This window comes from Helianthus annuus, chromosome 5, assembly GCF_002127325.2.
Source record: "Helianthus annuus cultivar XRQ/B chromosome 5, HanXRQr2.0-SUNRISE, whole genome shotgun sequence".
NCBI classification, from domain to species: Eukaryota; Viridiplantae; Streptophyta; class Magnoliopsida; order Asterales; family Asteraceae; genus Helianthus; species Helianthus annuus.
This window is the reverse complement of record NC_035437.2, coordinates 48133952-48153404: the sequence shown is the minus strand read 5'-3', so window position 1 is coordinate 48153404 and position 19453 is coordinate 48133952. Positions and strand designations below refer to the sequence as shown.

At 43.1% G+C, this 19453-nt stretch overlaps 1 pseudogene; it reads right to left on the bottom strand.

The window, feature by feature from the left end:
• Positions 1-11205: 11205 nt before the first annotated feature.
• On the bottom strand, positions 11206-17521 carry LOC110943280 (annotated as a pseudogene).
• Between the last annotated feature and the right edge of the window lie 1932 nt (positions 17522-19453).

Genomic DNA, 19453 nt, shown 5'->3' with positions numbered 1-19453 from the left:
TGCCAGTCTTCCAGAAGCTTCTAGAAGCTTCTGGATTGCTTTGCTGATGTGGTTGCCATGTATGCTCAAAAGTGGTGTGGTCCCTGCCATGTAGGCAGGGAATTGGGACCATACCTCTTCAAGTCCCCCCAGTCCAGTGTGCCTTCTAGTTGAGTTGATCGTCTAGGAGGGATTCTGGACTTATAAGAGTAGTGGTTTTTACGGCGTGTGGAGTTTTGTGATTTGAAAGAAAAATTTGAGCTGAACGGGCGCGCCGCGCACGGGTCTTGGCTCCTTGCTAAAAGGTGAGCCAAATGGACGCATGGCGCATGGGTTTTGGCCCCTTATAAAAAGTGAGCCAAATGGACGCATGGCGCGTGGGTTTTGGCCCCTTATAAAAAGTGAGCCAAATGAACGCGTGGCGCATGGGTTTTGGCTCCTTATAAAAAGTGAGCCAAATGGACGCATGGCGCATGGGTTTTGGCCCCTTATAAAAATTGAGCCAAATGGACGCATGGCGCATGGGTTTTGGCCCCTTATAAAAAGTGAGCCAAATGGACGCATGGCGCATGGGTTTTGGCCCCTTATAAAAAGTGAGCCAAATGGACGCATGGCGCATGGGTTTTGGCCCCTTATAAAAAGTGAGCCAAATGGACGCATGGCGCATGGGTTTTGGCCCCTTATAAAAAGTGAGCCAAATGGACGCATGGCGCATGGGTTTTGGCCCTTTATTGTTTCCTTCTAGTGGAAGTTTAGTAGTTTTGGGGAGGAGTTTGATGTGACTATCTGACATCCCTGTCTTATCGGAGACGAACTGGCGCTTTTTCAGTTACTTTCTGTAACGTCAGCAGGCCCTGTTACCCATGCTTCCCGAAAAAAGAGGTGACGTCTTCTCTCTCTTCTGACGTGTCACTCCCTCATCGTTTACTTTTCTTGGGCTCTGACGGTTCCTTACCCATCGCATTAAATCCGATGGGTATAAATAGGAGACGGTTTCTCCCTCTTCTTCACTTTTCAAATTTCTCAAGTTTGGTTTTTCTCCACCTCTTTCGTTTCCTTCTTTCTTTACTTCGAGTATTTGTTTAACCCGATCGTCGTCTTCATCATGTCTGGTACGAATCCTACCCAGAGAAAGAGAAAATATAAGGGGAGGGCTCCTCCTGGTCCTGACCAAGCAGTCATTGGGTGGAAGGAGGAGGAGTTCGACAATCTTGTTCAGGGGATGGCTTTTCGCCCCGAATGGGGAGCCCAGTATCCTCCTGCTGGCTCCACTGCCCTGGATGCTCCTCCAGGTTATATTACCCTGTATGCTGCATTTTTTTCGAGAGGGTAGTTTTAGGCTACCGATTACGAAGTTTACTGCCTCCGTCTTAAGGGGTTATGGGTTGCACATCTCGCAGATCAACGCGATTGGGCTTCCACGTATTACTCATTTCGAGTATGTTTGCAGGGCTTACCGCATTGAGCCGACGTTTGAAATGTTCAACGTCTTTTATAGCGTTACGTATACCAGTGGTTTTTATTTATTTCAAGCGCGGACCGGTGTTGCTCCGGTGTGTTCCGTTCCGTTGAAGAGCCTTCATGACTGGAAGCAAAAATTTTTCTACATCCGCCGTGGTGTGATTCCGATAGATATGCCTTATCGGTTGGTGAGCCAAGGGATTCCGAAAGTTGATGTTATGGGAGATTATGCTGCCCAAGATTGGTATAAGAGGATAACACACAAGGCAACTGCCATTTCCCAGTTGGAGGAGATGGCTTTGGTTGGTGCCGGAATGAGTATGCTGTGGATACCGAAGAATCCTCTGGGTCAACCTGTTTATAGCTATCAAGGCAAATGTGTGTTACTTTCATGAGTTACTTCTGAATTATCCTTCCTTTTGTTTGTTATATTTTTATGTGTTTTCTCTTATCTTCTTGCCTTTTTGCAGTTGGTCATAGCTTGATAAATGTTCTGGACCCGAACGCGGCGGGTGCCATGGTTGAAGCTATTCAAGAGGATGGGAAACCAACATGGTTAGACCAAATCCGGGGCCGTTTCTTGCACCCAGCTGATGAAAGCCTGAGTAGATATGCCAACGATGTTCTAGGTGAAGATGTTGAGAATGACCCTGTCGGTCCGGGTCAAGAGGAAATCGTTGTTCTTTCGAGTGGAAGTTCTGACCAAACCCCTGAAAGTCTAACCTCTCGTTGCGCGCGTGCAGGTATCGCGCGGGGTGATGCTGCAGAACCTGTTCATGAGGTTGTTGATGATGCTGCTAATGCAGAGTTGCCTGTTGCTCCTTCTGCTCAGTTGGAGACAAGAAGAAAAACGAAGGTTGATAAATCTGAAAGGGGAAAGAGAAAACGGAGGGCGGAGTTTCTGGTACTTCTCGTAAGCGACCCCCTATTCTCCCTTGTCTAGATTATGTGGTTGTCTCTGACACGTTATCTGGTCTAGGAGTTGTTGAGAAAAATCGAGAATCTGATCTGGATGATCAATCTACTTTGACTGATCATATGAAGAAGAAAGCGCTTGAAGAGAAAAAACGCAAGCTTGATGAGAACAAAGGGAATCTTTTGGCTGCTGCACTTCATGCGGCGAAGAAAGCTAAGCTCCACAAGGAGGCCTTTCCCGCGCCCTCTGAATCTGAAATTGACATGGGCGTTTTTAGTGAGAACAAAGGGAATCTTTTGGAAGAGATTTTTGCTGCTTCCGCCCCTTCTGGTAATAATTTTATTGTTGCATTTGCTTTTGTGTTTCTTCGAGTTTCTCTGACTGTTGAAGTTGTTTTTTGACAGAAGGCAAGACAGAGAAGAGACCGCGTAGGGTGGATATTTCACAGATTACTCCTCCTGCTTCTCCTCCATCCCGGACTGTTGGGATAACCCCTCCTCGCGAGGGAGCCGGGGAGAAGGAGAAGCCGACGCAGGTTGTTGCAGAGACTGCGGGCGAAGGTGGTGGTGGAGTTGCCGGTGGTGAAGGTACCGGAGATAAAGGTAAGGGTGTGGAAACCCAGTTGGAGTCTAGTGAGACTACTCCGCTCCAAACTATATATACTAAACGTGCTCCGGGTGGGGATGGTGCTACCTCCAGTGTGGCTCGTAGCCCTCAATTTGAGAGGGTTCATGCTGATTCATGGGAGACACGCAATCCTGCTTGTGACGGCCTTCCTCAAGCTCCTCGGTGGAACCTGACTCAAGGTTCCCGGATGAGTGACTTGGCTAATTGTCATGAGTTTTTCTCTCTGTCTCTCCTCCCTGCGGAAAGAATGTTTCAAAAGAGGCGCGATCGGTTTGAGTTGTTGGACGATCATGTCCATGCTTGAGTTAACTTTTTTGCCACTTCTCAAGAGATTCTGCACGAATGGCGATTGATGGGGGAAGAAACTGTGAGTTTGAGAATGTGAAGAGGGCGTTGGCTGAGGAAAGGGAGAAGTTTAATGCTGAAAAGAAAGGGTTACAGTGGAGAGTTTCTGATGCTGAGCGCAAGCTTGAGGAACAGAAACAACTTAACCTTCAGAAGCAGAAGGATTGGGAAATTGCCTGTGAACGCACCAATGTTGAGATGCAATCTCAACGTGATGCGGTTATACGTTTATCAAATGAGAAAAAGGAGTTAGCAGATGAAGCTAATAGGGCGCGCCTTGCGGCTGAGAAGAAGGAGAAGGAGTACGTTGACCGTATTGATAAACTGGAAGTCCTTGCTCAGCGGAAAGCTTCTGAGTGTCAAGCGTCTGAGCTCCTGGCTGAGGAGGCATCTGCTGATTGTAAGTGGCTGTTTTCTCGGGTTGTTCCCTTGGTAAGTTTTTCTTCCCTGTTTTTGTCTTTGTTGTTTTTGGTAATGTTCTTTTTTCATCCTGGTGTTTACCTTGTGCAGCTTGCTGATCGTATTGTGAATTCCCCGGAGCTTGCCACTTATATGTACGAATTGGGACAGGCGGGGTACAATAGTGGTCGAAAGTATGGTTACTCCGAGGGTAGAGCTGCGGTTGTTAACAAGGAAAAAGATTACCATTTTGAGCTTTACAAGGAAGATTGTGATGGTAATTATGCTACGAAACGGAAGGAGTTTGCATCCTTAGAGTTTGCTGTTGTGAGGGCTGTAGAAAAGTTAGCCAAGAAAGCTGATGGTGTGTCCAGGTTAAAAAAGGCTCTTGGAGATGATGCGGGTGTGGCAGGAGGTGCTGGTACCAGCCATTCTTAAATGGTGGATTCCGGCCTGCGAGCCGCGTATGGCCTGGGGCGGCCTTGTAGTTTTGATAACCTGTTTGAACAATTTCGCTTTATTTTACCTGCTGTGTTTATGAACAATTACTCCTCTGATTTTCGTTATATCAATTGTCTGTTTTTATATAGCTTAGGTTATGTGAATTTTGTTATCGTCATAATATGTGCATGTTCAATTACTTTGATTGGGTGTCACGAATGAATGATGGCGCTGACAGGTTATATTGTGTTAACTACAATGTGTATTCTGTCATGTTTGCGCGCGAGTAGGTTCGTGACTACGAAGTGATCGAGTTGCAGGTTATTGTGTGGGCTCAGCTGTGTTCAGATTTGGGAGCGTTACAATGTTTAATTACCTTGCTATCGATATTTTCGTGTTTATGTGGGCACGAAGTTTCGTTTTGGCGTTTTGTAGGCTTTGGTTGTGTTTCTGACCCGGCTGTGCACTTGGTTGTGACGAGCCTTGGAGGTCTACAACGTTTCCTATGGTCGAGCCATTGATGTTTTCGTGTACGTCCAAAGTAATAAATGCAGTTGTGACAAGAAATTTGCATGGAATAAAAGTAGCCAAACACTTCTTGTATTATAGTAAATGTGTTGGCGATTTTTGCGATTACATAATCGTTTTACATGTAGCACTTTCTAAGTTGCTGAGCGTTCCAGGTTCGTGGAACCTCTTTGTTGTTGATGGTGCGCAGTTTGTAAGCTCCCTTGCCGAGTAGTGCATTGTTGACATATGGGCCTTCCCATTTGGGTGCCAGTTTTCCAGGCTTTTCTGCGTTGGAAGCCTCATTGTCTCTTAGGACGTAGTCTCCTGGATTGAAAGTGCAGACTCGGACTCTGGAGTTGTAATATTTTTCCAGCTTCGTTTTGTACTTGGCCTCATTGATTGCTGCCATCTCTCTCCGTTCTTCCAGGAGGTCCAGATCAATCCTCCTTTCTTCTTCGTTGTTGATAAAATTCATGGAGAGCATTCGTGGAGATGGTAGCCCGATTTCTGCTGGTATGACTGCTTCAGACCCATAGACTAAGCTGAACGGTGTCTCACCGTTGCTTATCTTTGGCATTGTCCTATGGGCCCACAATATGCTGGGCAGTTTGTCTACCCAGCCTCTTCTTTTCTCGCCTAGCCTTGCTTTGATACCATTGACGATACTTTTGTTGACTGCCTCTACTTGACCGTTCCCTTGCGGGTGCGCAACCGAAGAGAAGGTGTGTTCAATGTGTAGTTCTTTGAACCATCGTTCGAGGTCGTCTGCTGCGAAGTTAGTTCCGTTATCGGTGATGATTCTGAGAGGTAGGCCAAAACGGCATATGATTTTTTCCCATATGAATCACTTGACGACTGTTGATGTGGTTGATGCAAGTGCTTTCGCCTCTACCCACTTGGTGAAATAGTCGACTGCAACTATTATGAATTTGACCGCCCCTGGTGCTTCCGGGAAAGGACCTACCATGTCTATGCCCCATTGTTGAAAGGGCCATGCGGTTGTGACCGGTACTAGTTCGTTTTTGGGGCGCATGGTCTTAGGCGCGTGTCTCTGGCATCCGCTACACTTCCTCAACTCTTTTACAGCGTCTAAATGCATCCCAGGCCAGTAGTACTAGGCGTTCATCACTTTTGCCACCACCATTCGATGTCCGGCATGAATACCACAAATTCCTTCATGAACTTCCCGGATTAAGTAGTTTGCGTCTTCGGCGTCTACGCATCTTAGCAACGGGCCTAGGTATGACCTTCTGTATAAAATTTTGTCGGCCATCTGATAGTGTTCGGCCTTGTATTGGATTTTTCTTGCCTCTGCTTTGTTTTCCGGGAGAATCCCAGACTGAAGGTACATGATTATTGGGGTCATCCAAGAAGTTGCCCCTGTCTGGATGACGCTTACTTCTCTGAGTGGAACGGATGGGTTGCTCAAAACTTCTATGCGCACATCCTTTGCTGGGTGTTGAAAACTTGTTGATGCGAGTTTACTCAGCGCGTCTGCTGGCTTGTTCTCGCTTCTGTTTATGTGGTGCACCTTGTAGGAGTAGAAGGTTTGTAGCAACGTTTTTGCTTGGCTGAGATAGAGTGCCATTACGTCTCCCATGGCTTCGTATTGGCCATTGATTTGCCCCGCTACTAGCATGGAGTCCACATGCGCTTCGATGTGTCGGACCCCCATTTTGATTGCCAACCGTAAGCCAGCCAGGAAAGCTTCATACTCGGCTTCGTTGTTCGTGCTTTTAAAATCTAGGCGTATGGCATATGTGAATTCATGTTTGTCGGGGCTTACCAGCCTAAGCCCTGCGCCTGCTCCATCTTCGTTAGACGCGCCATCTGTGTATAACAACCATGGCTCTTCTACTTGCTTTTTCTCAGCTTTTTCCATTGCTTTACATTCTCGGTCTTTGTTATCTGGAACTTCCGTCATAAAGTCTGCCAAGACTTGGCCTTTGATTGATGGTCGTGGTCTGAAAACCACATTATGACCTCCCAGTTCTATCGCCCATTTGGCTAGTCTTCCTGATATTTCTGGCCTTCGAGGATGTTGTTGTAATTTGTTAGCACATGGATAACGTAGTTGGCGAAGTACCTGCGCAGCCGTCTTGAAGCATGAATCAGCGCGGGGACTAGTTTCTCCATGATGGCATATCGAGTTTCTGGGTCGGTCAAGGTTCGTGACACATAGTAGACTGGTGTTTGAGTACCTTGACGATCGACAAGTAACACTGCTCCAACTACCCTATCAGAAGCTGATAGATATAGTACCAAGGGTTCTCCTTTGTTTGGTGCGGTTAATGTTGGCAACTTGATGAGGCAATCCTTCATCTCGCGGAATGCACTCTCTGCTTCCGGAGTCCATTGAAACTGGCTTTTCTTCATGCAGTTGCGCAATGTCTTGATGAACGGAAAGGATTTTGCAGCGTGATTAGCTAGGAAACGATTGAGCGCAGCTAAACGTCCTGCTAATTTTTGTATTTCTTTGATATTTGACGGGGAAGGCATCCTTTCAATTGCTTGGACTTTTTCTGGATTCACCTTGAAACCGTCTTTTGTGATGATGAAGCCTAAGAATTTTCCCTCTTCCATACCGAATGAGCACTTTGCCGGATTCAATTTGATACTTACGCTGCGCAGCGTGTTGAAAGTCTTTTGGATGTTGGCCAGCATCGTGCCTTCTTCTTTGCTCATAATCACCAAATCGTCCATATACACTTCTATGTACTTGCCGATGGCATCGCTGAATGTTTCGTTCATCAATCTTTGGTAGGACGCGCCCGCATTCTTTAAACCGAAAGGCATCTTGGTGTAACAGTACAGCCCTGTCGGCGTGCGGAATGCGGTTTTGTCCTCGTCTTGGACAACCATTTGGACCTGGTGATATCCCTTGTAGTAGTCGAGGAAGCATTTCCATCTGAATGTGGCCAGTGAATCGATTTTTTCGTCTATGTCTGGTAAGGCGTAGCAGTCGCGCGGACATGCCTTGTTTAGGTCTTTGTAGTCGACACACATTCTCCAGCTGCCATTTGGTTTCTTTACCATCACTGGGCTTGCCACCCATGTTTGGTATCTGACTTCTCTAATGATGCTTGCCTTCAGCAATTCCAGTACTTGCTCTTTCATGGCGTCGTGCTTTATATCGCCCAGGTGGCGCTTGGCGTGTACCACTGGCTTTGCGTCCTCTGAGACGTTTAAACGGTGTTCTGCTATGTGCCGTGGAACACCAACCATGTCAGCTGGTGTCCAGGCAAACACGTCCATGTTCTCGTGTAATAACTTCTTGAGCGCTGCGCGTGTTAAATCGGACATCGCCGGTCCTAGGGTAACTGTTTGCTCTGGGTGAGCACTGTTCAACACCCATTTTTCTGCCTCTGCGCGTGGCGCTGGTTTACTTGCTTTTGCAGGCCTCACTTCATCTGTTGCTAAAACTTCCTTGCTTGCGTATATCAGTGCGATGCCTGTTTCTGTTGGGAATCCAACGGCTGAGTGTGGTGCAGAGCATATCATACTGAAGTCTCCTTGGGATTCTCTTCCTAGGAGGATGTCGTGTCTTGAGTGTGCGGGTAGCACCATGAATGTGACCTCTTCTGTTCTTGAATTTCTTCCATCCGAAAGTAACACCGGGAATGATATCTGTCCCAGGGGAAAGACGGCTTCGTTGCAGAAACCAGTTAATGGGTAGTCAACTGGCTCTAAGCACGCCTTGTCCTCCTGATCAAATTGATTGAAGCATTGTTCATATATGATATCCGTGGTGCTCCCCGGATCGATGAAGATATAGTCTGTCTGGTAGTGACCAATCACTCCTGGAATAACTATCGGTCGCTTTTCCCTCGGGCCTCCTCTAACAACTGGGAAAATAACTTGCTTCTCGCGCCATGAATCATCTTGTAGGCGCTTGTTGTAGTTTTTCCTTGGTCTTCGTGGACCTCCCTGAACCATGTGGGTTTCCAACTTCCTGAGTTTTTTGTTATCTGGTCCTTCTTCTCGTCTTTGGATTTGGCGGTAGTCGCGCTTTCCGCCTTTGACCAGGTGAGTGAGCTTTCCATCTCTCAGAGCCCTTTCAATTTCTTGCTTTAGGCTAAAGCAGTCATCGGTTAGGTGACCCGTGTCTTTATGGAATTCACAGTAGAGATTGGGATCTTGACCCCTTTTGTTGCGCATCTGCAAGGGTGGTTTGAATTGGTGATTTTCAGTGGCCAAGACCTCTGAAGGGGTCTTTGTCAATGGTGTCCACTGTTTCTCTCTGTTTTCTCTTTTTACTTCTTTTCGGTGGGCTATCTGATTGATTGTGTGTCGCGCATCTTCTCTTGGTGGGCTTCTTTCTCTGTGACTGGAAGTCTTCCATGACTGGCCTCTGCCTTTTCTGCCGTGTCGGTCATTAGAGTTATGTGTGCGTTGACGGTGGTCGTCACCGGTCAACTGTTTGTCTGTCTGCGCTATTGTTTTGGCCTCAATGAAGGTTTCCCAATCTTTGGGTCCTCCGTCTCTTCCTTTTACGCGCTTGATTAGATTATCACACTTGACTGCCCTCATGAAGTGCGCACGCATCATCTTTTCACCTACGTCTCCAATCTCCAGACATTCTTTGTTATATCTTGTGATAAAATCTTCCACGCTTTCGTGGTCTCGACGCCATATGTTCAGACAATCTGCTGGGTCTCTGGCGTGTCTCCGCTGTTGAGAGAAGTGTGCCAGGAACTTCTCTCTGAAGTCGACCCATGATTTAATTTTTCCTGCTGGTAAGCTGTCGAACCAGACGCGCGCTGCGCCCACGAACGTTTGTGCGAACAGATGACACCAAGTTGGTAGGTTCCACCCACCTGTTGCTCCTGCACCTTTGAAAACCTGGAGGTGGTCGTCTGGATCTGTCAGGCCATTGTATTTGCCAACGTTGTGCGGCAGCTTGGTTTTGTCTATAGCGGCTGTGGCAATCTCCCTGATGAATTTTGAATCTTCAGCCATGTCGTCTGGACGGTAGCTTAAGGTATAATCATGCTCTGCCTTTGGGTTGTACCGTGCGCGCTTAGCGGGCTTGTATGACGCGTGTTCCGGATGTAACCTGCTGAACACTGTGCTTTCCTTGTACTTTGGATCTTCCTCTTCGTCTTCCCACTCATTGTTCATATTGCGCGCGCCTAGGCGGCTTTGAATCGGCTTTCGTTGTAAGTTGGAGTGCTGCACATAGTTGCTTTCTGTTTCACCATAAGTGTCGCGCGTGTCATGCACGCTAGGCTTTCTAATGTTTGTTGCAGGTCCTTTTTCTGGGCGTAAAGTCCACGCATTGACCTGTTGAGTCGTATGTGTGCTCAGAGACCGTTGCGGTGGAGTAGCGAACGCCGATTGGTTAGCCTGTGCTTGGAGCAGGGCTTGTTGCGCGCTCAGTTGTGTGTAAACCAGGTTTATAGATGTCATTTGCTCGGCGTACCAGGAAGCCAGAGTTTTTCATTCGGGTAGCCCTAATAGTGCAGAGAAATTTAGTTGTGCCTATTCCGATGGAGCTGAGGGGCCAGCTCCATGGCTTGATGTGTGCATCGGTGGAGGTGTTTGAACCAGCCCGGATGGGGGTATTTGCTGGACTACCCCCTGTGGAGGTTGGAAAGTGGATCTGTTTGTGGTCTGGGTGATTATCCTGGTGGGTGTTTGGAAAATGGGTCCAGTTGTGGTTTGGCTAGCGACCCTGGACGCACTTCCGAAAATGCTAGGAAAATCGTTGTTTGTTTGCCCTTCTTGGATGATTTCGTTCCTCTGACCCCTTTGAACGTGTGCTGAGTCCGAAACGAGTTCAAAGGAAGAAACTTCTCCATCTACGTGGTGTGAAGGGTTTTGCTCAGCCATTTTCACGAGTGTTTCTTGAAAAGAAAAGAGATGAGATTGGTTTTGCAAAAAAGCTGATGGCGCCAATGATGAAACACAGGTTAACACTAGGGTTAATCTGTGGGGTTATTTCTTCTGTGGGTTCAACCTCTTTCTTGACTCGTAACAATAGCTTGAATCCTGCAAAACAGCAAGCCGTTAGTCTCGTTAAGAGGGGGAGATGGGGGTTTTCCCTCTTAACCAGGCTCCAGCGTGAGAATAAGTACTGTTCTGAGAGAATAAAACAGTGTGTGTATAGAGCGAGTGAAGAGAGTAAAAAGATCCTGAACCTGAATGATGAAGGGTCCTATTTATAGCCGGAGGGTGAGGAAAGGAGGAGCAGCTGTGCCAGCTGTGGGCGCGTGCCAGCTGTCCGACCAAGGGGAATATCCTCTTGGTCTGCTCTGTCACGGCAGGTGTAGTGATACACTTGGCATTCTTTCATTTGCCCATGCTGGAGACCTCGTACCGGTGTTGTCAGCTCTGCCCCCTGATTTGCCGCAGGCTTATGTGGCCTTCTGCGAATGGTGACACGTGTTGTCCTTTTTGTCTGGTAGAGCATCTTTGGTGCCACCTGCCAGTCTTCCAGAAGCTTTTAGAAGTTTCTGGATTGCTTTGCTGATGTGGTTGCCATGTATGCTCAAAAGTGGTGTGGTCCCTGCCATATAGGCAGGGAATTAGGACCATACCTCTTCAGATACAGATGTAATGAATGTTTCAAGAAAGGTAAACAAACTCACTCTGCTTTTCAAAGCATATTCGGCATTTTGACGTTTAGTTGGATCGATTGAAAGAATGACATCCAATAGCGTCAATGATGAAGGTGGGAAATCTCCAAATGTCATCTTTTGTATTGGAGTGTGGGCTTGTATAGGATTTCCCAAGGGAATTTGTATCTTGTCCAGTATTCATCAGGAGGTGACCCACATAATGCAAAGATCTTCACGAGCTGCTCCTCCTATGACAATTTAAGCATTTTTGGTTAAGAATCTACAGAATAATGAAACCTTGTAGGTAGTATGTACTATTAATCCAAATATATATAAGATAAGATTACAATGAGGATAATAGAAGGAAATCTAACCAAATATGTCATATAACCGTCACTTATTGAAATCAGTTAAGGGGTGTCGGTACGATATCGGTGACTCCCTCGGGGAGTTTGTTTCACCGAGCGGTGAATTGGTGCCGCCCCCTTTTAAGTGATCAGGGAGTTGGGTTTTCGGTGTATAGTCACCGATGCAGGAAGAGGAGGGAAGGAAGAGAGATGGGAGTTTAATGGTGGGTCCCAACCCATTTCAACCAATCAGATTTTTTTTTTTTTAATTTTTTTACCACTCTCCAAATCAGGGATGGCAATGGGTCGGGTTTGGGACGGGTTTAGGTAATCCCAAACCCAAACCCGGTTAGATAAGCTTGTCCCAAACCCGTCCCAAAACCCGTCGGGTTTCTAGCGGGTAAATACCCATCGGGTATCGGGTATCCCCACGGGTTTCGGGTAAACCCGTTAATTTAAAAAGATTACTCGTTGGGTATACTCATCTCAAAACCCATTGGGTATTTATCCGGTAACTATTAACCGGTTACATTTTGTATTGTCATTATAAAAATATATATCAAATAACTACAATGTATACGGAATAAAATACCTATATGTGTAAAAAATGGATGTATCATATATATACAAATTTAATAATATAAAAGAAATTATATCGGGTAAACGGGTACACTTTATCGGGTAGTTGGATCGGGTAAACGGGTATATCACTAAATCCCAAACCCGTCCTAAACCCGCAAAAAAAATAAAAACTATTCCCAAACTCGTCCCAAACCCGATTAACCAACCCCAAACCCGTCCTAAATGTGTCGGGTTTCGGGTTTACCCAGCGGGTTCGGGTTTGATTGCCATCCCTACTCCAAATGTTTGAATCACTGCCAGTGATTGAGTGCAAGATGAGGAGTGGAATGGGGACTTGACATGTCATAATATTATTCGCTGGACAATGACTCAAACACCCTAAAGTATTTAAATCATACCCTCCACTCTTAAACATCACATATTGCACAACATCATTTATTATATCATATTCATGATCCCATCTTAGTGATAAGGCTATGCACAAACAATATTCAGTTGTATTGACATCAACAAAACCAGTTAGTTTTCATATTGATGTTGATGAGGGCTACAACAAGCATTAAAAAAAATGCTAAATAGACTTCTTATATAAAGATTAAAGCATCATTCTTTGTCCTATTTCCTCAATTGGTAGGTTTAAATTATAATGCAGAATGAGTGATGACCTATATTCAAAATTTGGATTTTTGTTGATGTAAACAAAACTCAAAAATTTTAAATATTTAGGCTCAGCCCAACCTTTTCAACTCACACAAGAGTCCATTTTGTCAACTCTAGAATTTAGTGCTGTGCTGAATAGAAATCAGTTATCCCTGTCTTGAGTAAACTGCATTTCTCTCTCTCAAAACCACATTATCACATAAAACATCCACCAATGTTACATACCGAACAAGAGAACTCAACCCAAAAAACTAGTCTTGTGGGTGCGAGATCTCATTTGGTATATAAACCCCACATTTATTGCCCTACAACCGATTTGGGACTTGCAATGTTTTTAGTACATAACAAAAAAAAAAATCCAGTTCCCTAACTTTGTTAAATTATTTCTGTTAATTCTTATCAAATGACCAAAATACCATTTGTAATTAAAATAAAGAGTTAAATGCCATTTTAGTCCCTGTGGTTTGGGCCATTTTGTCAGTTTAGTCCAAAGGTTTCATTTTTAACCTGTGGGTCCAAAAAGGTTTCACAGTTGCCATTTTAGTCCACTGGGTTAACTTCATCCGTTTTTTCTGTTAACTAGAAGGCCAATTTGGTCATTTTGTATGTAATTCGGTTAACTAAAAGGGCAATTCAGCCATATAAAATGGCCGAATTGGCCTTCTCGTTAACAAAAAAAATGGATGAAGTTAACCAAGTGGACTAAAATGGCAACTGTAAAACCTTTTTGGATCCACAGGTTAAAAATGAAACCTTTGGACTAAACTGGCAAAATGACCCAAACCACAGGGGCTAAAATGGCATTTAACTCTAAAATAAATAAGAGTAAGGTACAGTTTCCATACCAAGGTTTGCTCCAAACATCAGGTTTCGTCCACCTTTAACACTACTCGTCCTTGATTGTGTTTGACCAGTTTCGCCTCGAAGGTTTTGGAGTAACATTGATGAGCTAATTATACGACATAAACGAATTCCAGCCATGATCATATTTCAGTTGGTGTTATAAGGGGCGTTTGGGTTCTGTTTGAGCGTCTCATGAGTATTCCAACTACAACTACAAGATCGGTTTTTCAAAGACTGAGGCAACAATAAACAAGCGACACCTGCAGACAAGTTATTTTGGTAACAGTTGTAGTTGTTTACATCTACACCGGCAAAGGTGTGTGACTGGCAGCCAGGGGCGGACCTAGAGGTTACCGGGGGGTAACCTCCGCTACGGCTTGGCTCGGAAAAATTTGACGTTTTTAGTGTAAATTTTGGAAAAATTTGATGTTTTTTCGATTTCGTTACGGCTTATTTATAAAATGTTACGGCTTGGCGTGAATCCTAGATCCGCCACTGCTGGCAGCAACCGGATCTAGTGGTCACGGTGGTCCATTATGTTGTGGCTATCAAGATCAATGTTCGAATGCTCATAGGGGATGATCGATTGGGGTTGAAGCTGGTCAAACGCAATCAGGTACAAAGAGTGTTAAAGGTGGCCAACACATGATGTTTGGAGCAAACCTTGGGGATGAAAACTGCAGTTTACTCTAATTGTTTTTTTAATTACCAAGGGTATTTTTCTCATTTGATAAGAACTAACGAAATATTTAACAGAGTTAGTGAGTTAGATTAAAAACGTTAAGACTTGAAAGATCAGGGACGAAGAGTGTTTGAAGTGGACGAAACCTAATATTTGGAGTGAACCTCAGATGAAAACTCTACTTTATTCATTCACCTTTATATAAATTTTCAAAGTGAATTTGATATAAATTTTCACTTTTAAAACTTCAGGTTGCAAATTACCGAAACACCCATGAACATTATATTAAAATGAACAAACAGCCCTTGGACTAAGATACCTGTGTACGCCCGTTATGGATAGGCCTCTTCTTGGAAAATAACTCCGCCAAGATGCATCCTACACTCCAGAGGTCAACACCTACACCATATTCAGTAGCTCCTAATATAAGCTCAGGGGCTCGATACCTGTAACTAGCCATATGATTGTTTAATGGCTGCTCATGAACAAGGTCAAAGAAGGAAGCAGACTCAAAATAAGCAATCTTAAGAACCCCACTATTGTCAACAAGAAGATGTGATCCCGTAAGATCACGATGCAGCACATGATGGTCATGGCAGTATTTAAGACCACTAAAAAGCTGGCGCATATAATGCCTGACCTACCATATTCAAAAGTGTTTAGCATGTGAACCTACCATGTACAAGTTAAACTATGACAAGGTATGTTTTTTAGTAGAACTAACCTGAGGCTCTGCCAACTGTACAAAGCGAGTGAGTGTACGCAAATCATGGTCCATGTATTCAAAGACCAGGTACAAACTTTTGATAACCCCTAAAGGGGCTTGCAGCGGAATCATCAAATGGTTTTGATACCATGTTCACAGAGAATTGATGATACTTTGTGATTATCAGAAAATGAATGGACAATTGGACAGAGATTGTTAATTGTCTTGGTAACGAGAATGACTCCCGCCAAGAACTATATATACATTAAAAGTGGCGGTTTCTCCGGTTGAATAAAATGGCGGGAGTAACTGCCATTTAAAACGTTTCAACCAAACACAAACCCACCGGTTCATATTGTCACACATACATATACATATGAAATTCATAATCATAAATAACCTACATAATTATACGAATTATGTTTAATATATCTAATACCCTCCCCTAAACATGATTTTGATTTCGAGAGTATTTCAGCACACTTGCATTTGCATCGTCCATTGCTGCTTTCGCCCTATTGAAATCAAACTTTCGTCGTGCTTGTCTTCTCTTGTTTTCACTCCATTCATTGTTGACGAACAATGCATAGTGCTCCGATGTGTCTCTCACGGTTCCTTGAACATCTCCAGCCCTTCCTTCTTGATCTGCATCATGTATAGCAGCATCACCTTCACTACGGCTGCCTCTCGGATTTGCACTCCTTTCCAGCATTGTCTCCTCTTCAGTTACCTTCTTGTCTTGAACGTTGGATTGAACAGACTTGAACTTGTAATAATACACAAGTACGTCTAAATACATGGTATACACTAACCGCATTAATTCTCCTTCAGCATATTCGAAACCCATTTCTTTGGCTATCATTGGCCACGTATTGTTCTCAGTAATGCATCGATGACCTCCCTCTCTCTCTACTATTAGATATAAATCTAACAGAAATATTCTTCGGTTGTTAGAGGCATAAGCAGGAATTGGTCTCGTTGTTACTCCTAACTTTTCGATTATGAACCACTCCACCATTTCATCGAACTTTGTTTGTAGAATGAACTTGTATTTTCGGATGTAATTGTCGTCATCCATCATATCAAGTAGTGCCTTGCAGTCTAGAAAATCCTTGAATTTCATAGTTTGAAGTATCATTAAGTTCCAGTCCGATTCCGTGGATGATATTTCAAGTTTTTCGAAATAATCATTCAAGAAATTCGTTTTGTACTTCATGAATTCCGATTCCTTTTCCATTAGAGTTTGTTTTTCCATATGACCCAGTTCTTCCTCTTTGGTCATTCCACTTATCCTACTTCTGATGTTTATAATCGGAACACTGAATGTTGGAAACAATTTACACTTGTCTCCGTTAAACTTCACCGTAAACCCTTGTATAATTAATTGATCATAACTTAAAACATTCCTGTCTATGTCCTGAGTATAGAACACACTTTGTATACGGGTTTTCTCTATTCCATTATTAACATCAACTACACCCATCCCTTTGATGAAGTAAAACTGATTCTCTCCGGTTTCAGTTTCAACATCATTCATATATTTGATACGTCTAAACATATCCAAATTTCCTGAGAAATGATGTTTAAGGGATTTACTTACATACCACATGTTCGACCAGAAACCCCCATCGGTCCCTGTCACGAGATATTCTGACTTCTGTCCGCTACACTGTTTGTCATCATCATCTTTTGGTTGTTGTTGTTGTGTTCCTTTGTTTATCGCTAGACGTAATAACTGAGATTCTTCATCATCTTCCTTCTTTTTGCAGTTTGTGATTTTGTGTCCCCTTTTGTTGCAATAATAACATCGTCTTGCAATCCAGTTCTGTTCCCTCATGTTGTGTGTATGATGTTGACACGGTATGACTGTGGAATTCGCCCGGAGATCAGAATTTCCTGTCGCTCTGATACCACTTTGATAACCCCTAAAGGGGCTTGCAGCGGAATCATCAAATGGTTTTGATAACATGTTCACAGCGAATTGATGATACTTTGTGATTATCAGAAAATGAATGGACAATTGGACAGAGATTGTTAATTGTCTTGGTAACGAGAATGACTCCCGCCAAGAACTATATATACATTAAAAGTGGCGGTTTCTCCGGTTGAATAAAATGGCGGGAGTAACTGCCATTTAAAACGTTTCAACCAAACACAAACCCACCGGTTCATATTGTCACACATACATATACATATGAAATTCATAATCATAAATAACCTACATAATTATACGAATTATGTTTAATATATCTAATAACTTTGAGAGGTCCTTGATGTCACTATACCTTCCAATTTAATGACATTGGGATGATCTAAATGGCGCAAAATTGCAATCTCCATAGCCATCCTTTTAACACTCTCTGGATCAGAACGATCATAACGGAATCTTTTCAATGCAAAAAAATGCCCTGTTTGAATATCCCTAGCTTTGTACATGTTACCATAATGTTCAATCTGATCCATGGGCGTAGTTTTGAAGGGGCCGGGAGGAGCGCCCGACCCCCCGAACTTTTCGCTCAGTAGTGTTATGTATGTACGTTTCGTATAGAATTTTTTAGATATATACGTTTTCGACCCCCTGGTTCTATAATTTTTAAGGTATAATTTTAGATCCGGTGACTTTCGACCCCCCGGTAGGAAATCTCAAGCTTCGCCACTAATCTGATCACAAAATAACTAAAGGATTAATAAATTTACGTTTTATATATAGAAAGAAATTGAAACTTATAAGTAAAACTTGTTTTGTCAAGTTTTTCCAATGTTGATGCCCTGCGAGGTAACCAGTCCTTGAGTGCCTCCCCAGTAAAAGCAGTAAGCCAAGATGGCCAATCATCTGTTTCTAACTCCCCAAGAATAATTTTTGGGGAATATATCTCTTCTCCTAAATCAATAAAGCCAATGGTTTACTAGATTAGAAAAAAAATCAATAAAAGACATCTACAAAATAAAGAGTACTAATAATAGTAGTAGTAACTACTGATAATTACTGCTTTATTATTATTTGTATAATATGTCATACAAATTAGAGAGCATAATAAATAAAGTCCAGGTTGAAGGATGTTAGCCATACTAACCTACACATCGTCTGTGTTGGTGCTGGAATAAGTTCAGATTTTCAGATTCTCCCAAAGTTGTAGCTGTATTTGTAAAAGATTTCCTGAATTAGTGCCATATCGAATATTAAATAAGTAGTCATATATATGGCCAAAGTGAGATTATCAGAACAAAAAGTCTATTAATGCATGCTAGAATATATAAACTCGATTATATTTTATATTCATTATGTGTATTAAGTAATTTTAACTCTACTATACTTATATATAAGTGAGTGTATCGAATATATATAAAGGGACATGTCACCTATGACATACCGGTTCAAATGGTTGTTACTCCCGCCAAAAGTAACCGCCGGTAACAACCGTCCCTCACAATGTGTATATAAACAATTTGCCGGGATCATAACCGGTACCAAGATATTTCGTTATAATATCCTTCACTCATAATCATCAAATTTGTTTTTGTGTGTGTGTGTTGTTTATACATTGATTCATTATGAATTCATCAAGTGTTTATGGTGAATCGAGTTCTGCAAATGATGTTCATGATCAAGTCAATCTTCCGCTGACAACATGTGGTATCAGAGCCACGGTAGAATATGAAGGAGAAAGAGTTTACACGTCTGCAACGGTTCTACCATGTAAACACTGTTCTGATGAACAAAGGGAACGATTGATGGCAAAGACAACACAAAGAAGATGCTACTACTGCAATCAACCTGGACATCAAATTGCTTACTGCAAAGAAAAAGAAAATGATGAAGCAACTCTTTTGATCAGGCAAGCCATTGATACCGGCATACAAAAACATGAAGAAGATGAAGTCCGAAACTTAGAATTCATCGTCAACGGCACTGATGGTGGTCTCTGGTCCGAAATATGGTATGTAAACACAAATTGTAAACATCATTACTCCGGTAATTTAGATGCATTCAAGAGGATCAAGAATATGTTCGGTGTTGAAACAAACACCGGTGAAAATCATTTCTATTTCATAAGGGGTATAGGGGCTGTGGATGTAATATCAGGAAATGAGAAATTTTGAATTCGAAGTGTTTACTACACTCCTGAATTAGATAGAAATGTTCTCAGCCTTGATCAACTGGTGATTCAAGGTTTCACGGTGAAATTTAATGGAGAAAAATGCAAACTTTTTCCTACTTTCAGTACACCCCTTTTGAATAAGAAAAACAACATAACTGGGTTAACTAGAGAGGATGAAATCGGTTCGAGAGAGAAACAGTCAATAATCGAGGATGAATCTTTCAAATCTGATTACTTGAATGATTATTTCGAAAAATTGAATCTAACTTCCAACGAACCCGATTGGAATATAATG